We start from the raw sequence: 7,766 nt of genomic DNA, 5'->3' as shown, positions 1-7,766 counted from the left end.
CAGTTTATGTGGGTGAATAAGATGAACACTGAGCTTTGTGGATGTGCTGCAATCTGACAGGATTCATTTCACACGTTCCAATGTGTCAACCTGAATATGTTTAGGTTCTGTTAATTATTGATTAATAATAATGACAGCCCTGACTGACATTGTGTGACATTCAGTGTTCAAATTATAATTAATTATAATTAATTTAAAAAAAACACACGAATGAGTAAAAACACTAAAAAAGCTACCCTGCAGTCTGACTGAACTCAGGTGATCCGGATCAGACCTGATTAAACCAAGTCTCTGGGCATATTTGGATCTGAACCATCAGAGAGGGAAACCCAGATTTGGAACGCAGCCACGTTTATTTCAGTTTTTTCCTGGAAATCTCCCTCCTCATGTTTGTATGTTCCACACACACTGTGTGTTCATGTCTCCTCCTTCCACATCAGCTGCTTTGACTCTGTTTGGCCACAACAGACTCACATCAATAACTTTTATCCACAGCAGCATGCGGCTGACTCTAATGTGACTAATTTGGGGGCTGGTTGGCGGATGGGTGGTCAGGAGGGGTGGGTGTGGGGGTGGGGGCGGTGACTGATGGATCTGGATTCCTGCTCCAGCACTAAAGCAAACAATGAATGTCCTGAAAAGCCTGCTCTTATTTTTAGGGTCTGACTGCATTTTACGTAATGGGTCAGTAATAAGAATAGCTGCATCAATCACTGGGCTGCAGCGTCCCAACGCTCTGGGAACAGTGGGATCAGAAAACAGCTCAGTTGGCCAGAGAGACCCGAGCGGCCGAGACCACATTTCCACGTCCAGTTGAAACTGCTTCAGTAAAGGAGCAGAGGCCATTTACTGCAGGACTGATGACAGAACAGCACTGGACCACCACCATTATTCAGCTTTTATAAGCAGAAAGGGTCCAAACAGTATTAAGGTAGATGTCCAGGTGTTTTTTGATTGTAAAGCAGGTCGAGGTTCAAACGAGACACAGCTCCAGTAAAACACGACACCTCTGATAATAACATCATTAAATTCTTCCTGCGTTTAACAGCCAGTGACCAGATGAGGCACAAACAGAATTAGAAAGGCAGCATGTTCATGCTGAACATTCAGGGTCGGGGGCCGACAGGTGAGCAGAGTGTGACACCTGGAGAGGAGACAGCAGGCAGCCTGTTGCAGTACACCCTCAGACTCCGGGATGGAGGTGATTACATAACGGTTGAGCGGGCAGACGGTTGAGGGGCAGACGGTGCACGGCGGCGGCCCGCAGACCTGTGCCAGCTCGGTGCCATGTGGTGAGGACGGGCCGGTCCACACAGGAAGTGACTGCCGACAGGACGAAGACTCTGCTGATTCAGGACTGACTCAGTTCACTCGCAGGCGTCCGGCTCACCTCCTCAAAAACATTTCTTTATTCAGCCAAACTGAAAAACTGGAGTAAATAGAGCTCAGAGTTGTTACACATCTTCAGCTCTGGAAAGGTCGAAACACTCTGCTCCAAAAAGCTGTTTCTCTGTTTTACTGTGAGGGAGGTGTGGACAGACGGCTGAAACAGAGAGAGACATGCATTTTGTAAATGTGATCCGCTCAGCGTGGACACAACGTGTCTCTGCAGGTGAGCACTGGAACAAAAGAGGCATGATGTTGTTTCTTTGGTTCCTGTTGAAGGTGGTGCAGGTGGTGCAGGTGGTGAAGGTGGTGAAGGTGGTGCAGGTGGTGAAGATAGGTCCATCAGAAGACACCGATCAACGCTGCCTCCCTCCAGACATCTGTAATCTGTCTGAATGAAATTATGAATATAAACAAAGCAATGCACACAGTGTTTGAGGAAACAGGGATTTAACATCATTTTATCCCCGTGCAGTCAGACGGGCAGCAGCTCTGTGTGATAAATGAGAGGAAGAGCTGCTGACAGCGATCACACAGACATCACTGCACCTTGTAATGTGAACGCTGTAGTTAAACTCTGGTTCTCCAGTTCACTGTCCATCTCCAGGCTCTGAAAACACTGACAGTCAAACTAACCCGGTCTGTGGTGGCAGTTGCCGTGGCGATCAAGGTCGTAATGATATCGTGGACTGAGAATCTGGTCTGAGGGGGGTCCAGTCTGAGGGGGGTCCAGTCTGACACAGGGGCCCTTCAGTTCAGAGACGCTGTCCTCCCTTGAGACGATGTGGCTGAAGTGATTGTAATTCCTCCTTCAGGTCTCATGTTTGAGCCATTTCCAGCTTCAGGCTGGAGGTGCTATTAACCTGCTAACGCCTGTGGTGTCTCCTCTGTAATAAATACTCCTGACATGTCTCCTGAAGACTCCTCCAGCCTGAAACCATGGACATTAATTAAAGCGTCAGTGGTGAACACACGTCCTCCTGTCCTTTTAACAAGACGCCAAATATCAGGTGAGCTTTGTAACAAACCCACGTCTGAGTCACAAAACAGGACACAGTGAGGTTATTAATGAGCGTGTCAGTGATGTTTTAGACAGACTGAGAAGATGTGAAAGTTATTAAGTGTTTCACAGAAGACAACACGCAGCTATGGGGAAGAGGTCAGGACCACATCAGGAACTAAACGTCAGGAAAGATAATAAAAAACAACACAGCAGCAGCTTGTGCAGAGAAAACCTGAAGTTCACTTCCTCACAAACTGGAAAACAGTTTTTACTGCAGCTGTAAATCGCTGATGTGACACCGAGCTACTTTATTTCGCCTGTGCACATAAAAACCAGCTGACCCTTCATACTCTGAGTTCTCCACATGAAGAGCAGCTCGATGGCGGCTGGAAAAATAACTCAAGTGATTGTTTGTGTTATCAGCTGCTGATGGGACCGCCCCCCCCCCCCCCCCCCCCGGAAACACGGGCGGCTGCAATCAGAGAGCGATGAGGAGATCATAAAAACTGATGTGATGGATTCTGCATCGACTGTGATTATGTTCCTCCCCACAAGGTCTAATGTGCCTGTGTTATTCTATACGGATGTGTTTTTGTTGGTGTTGGTGTTGGGGGTGGGGGTGGGGGTGGGGGTGGGGGGTGGGGGTTATCCAGAGCTGTGTGTGAATGTCTGGCAGTTTCATCAGCCATGCTAATAGAGTCTGGAGAGAGGTCACGGCTGCACACGTCCGTGAGGGGGGGCGGCCTGAACACATTCATATAACAGTATGTGAAACTGCTGATTACTGCTGATCTTACAGAAAACACATGATTATTTCAAGGTTCCCTGAAACATCAGACCTGAAGGTGTTGTCCCCAGAGACCTGCTGACAGGCCTGTTTGTAACAAAGGCCAGAAAAATTAGACAGAGTCTTTTACCTGTGTCCTGAAAGTCTAGAGCTCACACCAGTGTCAAACAACATACACCAGACTTCAGAGGAAAAATTCAACTTCACAGTAAATGATCCAGATCTGCCCCAAAACCAGGATTGTCCGGGGCCCTGCCCCATCCGTCCACCAGGTGTGGTGCAGAACGGTTCAGCACATTCCGTGTGATCCACACAAACAAACCAACTAAATCAAATGGCATTCACCTCGGCCGAGGCCGGGCATGTTTTCCCACCAGATCCGGATTATTGTCTGGATCTGCACCAAACTGTAGTAACTCACTGATGCCAGCGCTGTAAATATGTTTTTTACATCAAGATCCAGACTTTATTTCACAATAATGACCCGTCTCACAATGTTTAGGAAAGTGATAAAAACAGTTCCTGGATCTGGACCTTTAATTGGATCGGCCCCCAAATTTAATGGGTTCTTCCCTGGACCACGTCCCACCCCCCCCAACAAGTCTGGGCCAAATCGGTTCAGTGTTTTTTGTGTAATCCTGCCAACAAGCAAAGAAGCCAACAAACAGACAAACAGACAGAAATGGGTGAAGGTGATAAGCTGGAGAAGATGGAAGCTCAGAGCGGTCGAAGTTACAGCTCAGATCAAACTATGAATGTATGAAACACGGTGTTTGAGGAATCCACCCAAGAGAACAAAGGTTAATATGATAATTAACCAGACTGAAGGGGTCAGACAGTTTAATTATCTCAGAAAAATAAAGTTATGTTCTTCTAAAAACAGGTTCATCACCTCGAGGAAACAAAAGGCTGTGTCATGATGTTGTAAAAAGTAAAACAAGAAGGTTTATTCAGAGCTAATGAAATATTTTCATCATGTCAGGATGTACAGCAACATTTCATCTGTAAAGGTTTACACCTGTAGTGAATGACAGTGTCACTGAGGTGAGAGGTCGTTGCTCTTAGTTCTGAACTCACTGAGAATCAACACATCGGCACGTTTTTGCCTCTTTTCATGGTTATAACTAGTGATAGTTTCATTACCGATCATCTCTTGATCATTTCCATTGATAATGTGTTTGGTTTGGAAAATGTAAGAAAATAATGAATAATATCTGTTTTTGTCTTTGGAGACATCTTCAACAGTCAAATCCAAAGATGTTCAGTTTACTGTCATGAAGACACAGACATCTTCATGACAGTAAAGATGGTATTTTTACCTGAAAATGAATGAATGAGTTAATAAATAAAAGGACATTTTCTTCCTCCACAGGTGAAACGTTCATTCTTGCAGAATCCTGCTTGGTTGAGCAGCTGCAGTCTTGGAATCACTTTATGACATGATGTGATATAATAAAGCTTTGGGCTTTATTATCAGGGTGGAGTTGACATCTTAACCACCACATCCTGCTACTATCCGGCTGCTGGATAACTGTTTGATCAGAACATTATCTTTATTGCTGGTAAATATTTGAACTTGAGCACAAACAGCTCATCCATTAACTCCTTAAAGCCTCTGTTTAGAAAAGCTATTTCGATTTTGCTGCGCATTTTGACTGTAACGTTACATCTTACTGATATTCTACTCAGCTGCCGGCGTGGTCGACATTTAAAGTCCGCCGCATTAACCACGTAGGAACTGCTGTGGCTGGTTGTGGAGGTGGACTCATCACTTCGCCTGCTGAGACACTGGTAGTGAACCATTTAATCTCCTAATGTATCCTCCTGACATCAGTAATATCTGAAGACGGGAGCGTCCTCCACAGCTCCGCAGCCCCAGACTCACTCACATTACCCAGCAGTCACCTTGACCCAGCTGCTGGCTGTGCACAGTAAACAACAAACGTCAGCTTGTTACTGTACATCTGAATTTATACTGGAGGATTCATGTTTCTGACTGTAGCTCAGCCGCTTACTGACTCTCATATTCATATATTTACTGAGATACGTCCACTTATTAACTTGAGTACAGTATTCCTGTGCAACAAATTCTAATTTTGTAGATTCCTGAGTTGTATTAGATGAAAATACAACATAACTACACCTGAATGCCTCAATATTTTGTGACTGTATCATTTTACAAAGAAAGAACCAACAATAATAAAAGAGGGAAATGTTTTATTTTGCTTCAACCTTTGCTCCTGAAGCTGATAAGTCGAAGCTCTTTTTCTTTCTCTTTCTTTGACTGTGGTCGTGTTGTTGCTGCAGTGCAGTTAATAATTATTACGAGGCGTTCAAAGGTCTTTAACAAACCCGGACGTGTCAGTGACTTCAATTAAAGATTAATGTCAGGCAGAGGCTCTTCTCCCTCCTCTGAGATAACAGTAAAATCCTCCTGATGCATGGAGCCAATTATTCTCCACAGAGATACCGACGCTGCCGAAGCCTCTGCTTCACACTGAACGTGTCAAAGCTTCCTTCATCTTATCAAAGTTAACAACAGACGACATGTTTAACACGGATTCTGTGTATTTCAGTCTTTTATTCGTCCGTGTGAGATTCAGCAGAAACATCTTCCTGTGGATTCCCCAGAGTTTCCCATCAGGTCCCTAAAACATTAACCCAGTTTCTGTTCGTTTCTCTATCAGGAGCTGAAACCGATATTTTCTGTCAGTCTTTGTTTCCAGCTTTCAGAGCAGAGAGAAGAGAGAAACCAGCAAATAAACCCAGTTTCATTCAGATTCCTGTGCAGCTTGTTAGAAAACACACGGGGAGAGTTCAAAATGTTTCCCACCGTTTTCTCCTGACTGGTGAGGTACAGAGACTCTGGGTGTTTCCATCAACCTGCTTAATACACAACTTTAAAGTGTGACTTTAAAAACTTGGAAATGTGACATTTGAAAAAACTCAAATGTTGAATTTTTTTTTTATTTTGACAAAACTTAAATTGGTCGTGTTTCCAGTGACTTAAGACTTGACTGGATTTAACTGGTTTAAGCCTTTGGACTCAGCTCAGTGTCAGTGAAATACACTTGATGAGCTGTGAGAGGTCGTTGACGTCGTGTTGCAGCGTCTGTCAGATGCTCTGATTTTCTTCTTCTTCTTTTTTATTGAAGCCGTCTCTCAGCTCACTTACAGAGCTTCCTGTCATTGACACTGTCAGCTGTCACATCACCCAGCTACGTTCATTCATTACTCAGGACATGATGTGAAAGACGTGAGCGGGTCGCTGGTCCTGGATCAGTCTGTGGACCCCCAGCAACCGGGGTCAGATTAAATCACAGCTGCTGGAGACTGAGTGAGACCAGATCCTCTTCAGACCTGAACACTGGTCTGAAACCAGATTTATGTCAAATGTTCTGGTGGTTTTTTTTTTTTGGTCGATGTCTCTGGAGTAGAAACTGGTTTATAGTTCAGTGTAAGACTTCACTGCTGGGATGTGTCCTACATTATCAGAGCGTGTCGCGTGTTCGCTACATGCCGGAGGTGATCATGCTCATGTCCTAATTCCACTCTACATACTAATCTAAAGTTTAGATGCATGTTTGTGGTTCACACTGGAAAAGGAACAAAGTGAGATGCCACGACACAAAGTGAATCTGCTTTATTTTTGAAAAAAAATTACAATCTTTTATCAGTCTTTACAGTATATTGATTATTAGACACAGTGACTCTAAAGACTGTGTATCATGATGCAAAGTGTACACATCAGCACATAATGTAAAATATGAGCATGAGGTTTGGAATTTAAGTCTAAACTTGTTGTTTTAATTGATTTTTGCCCAAAGTTACTATGTGATCAAACAGCTGACAGAACAACATGATGCTGTGAGGGGTTTATGATGTTGCTGCAGCCTTATGACAACTTTTTGTGTGAAGAAGTGTAATGTGAAGCTCAGTGCTGGGATACTGTGGTTTTATATTATAAATCCTCTGTGTGCTCTGGTTTAGCAAGAAAATCCCATTGGAAAAAAAAATAGTGAATGTGAATAATGATCGTGATGCAACAGATGCAGCAGCCTCACAAACATTTAATGAAAGTCTTGAATTGTAAAATCCATTATTGATTTTAATGATCTGAACACACACACAGACACACACACACACACACACACACACAGTTAAACCTGTGCGAGCTGCAGCTCCTGACTGAATCTCTGGCTCTGTTCACAGCTGCTCTGACTTCAGGCCTCCAGCCCGACGGTGACCACCGGACACACACTCTGAGCACATCCAGCACAACACCATGAATGAAACAGTCTCCCACGAGCCCCACATGTACCGTAACTGCTAATTCTGAGTAAATGATCTTACATAAGAGCCGACTGGGTTTCTTCAAACTTCACGTGACATGTTTTCACTGTGGTGCTCAGAGAGGCCGGGGACCCTCCAGGGGTCCAGACATTGCTCATGTCAGACCTTTAAGTGGTCCAGAACCGCACAGTTAAAAAAATCACATGCACCAACATTAATTTTGATGACAGTGAGACGCTTTAAAGGGTGGGAAAAATCCTCGGTCGAGCATGATGGAGTGATGGAGCCGGCGACGAC

This window comes from Trachinotus anak, unplaced genomic scaffold, assembly GCF_046630095.1.
Source record: "Trachinotus anak isolate AG129_WGS33_773 ecotype Australia unplaced genomic scaffold, CSIRO_AGI_Tana_v1 ptg000018l, whole genome shotgun sequence".
In the NCBI taxonomy this organism is placed as follows: Eukaryota; Metazoa; Chordata; class Actinopteri; order Carangiformes; family Carangidae; genus Trachinotus; species Trachinotus anak.
This window is presented reverse-complemented; position numbering follows the sequence as displayed.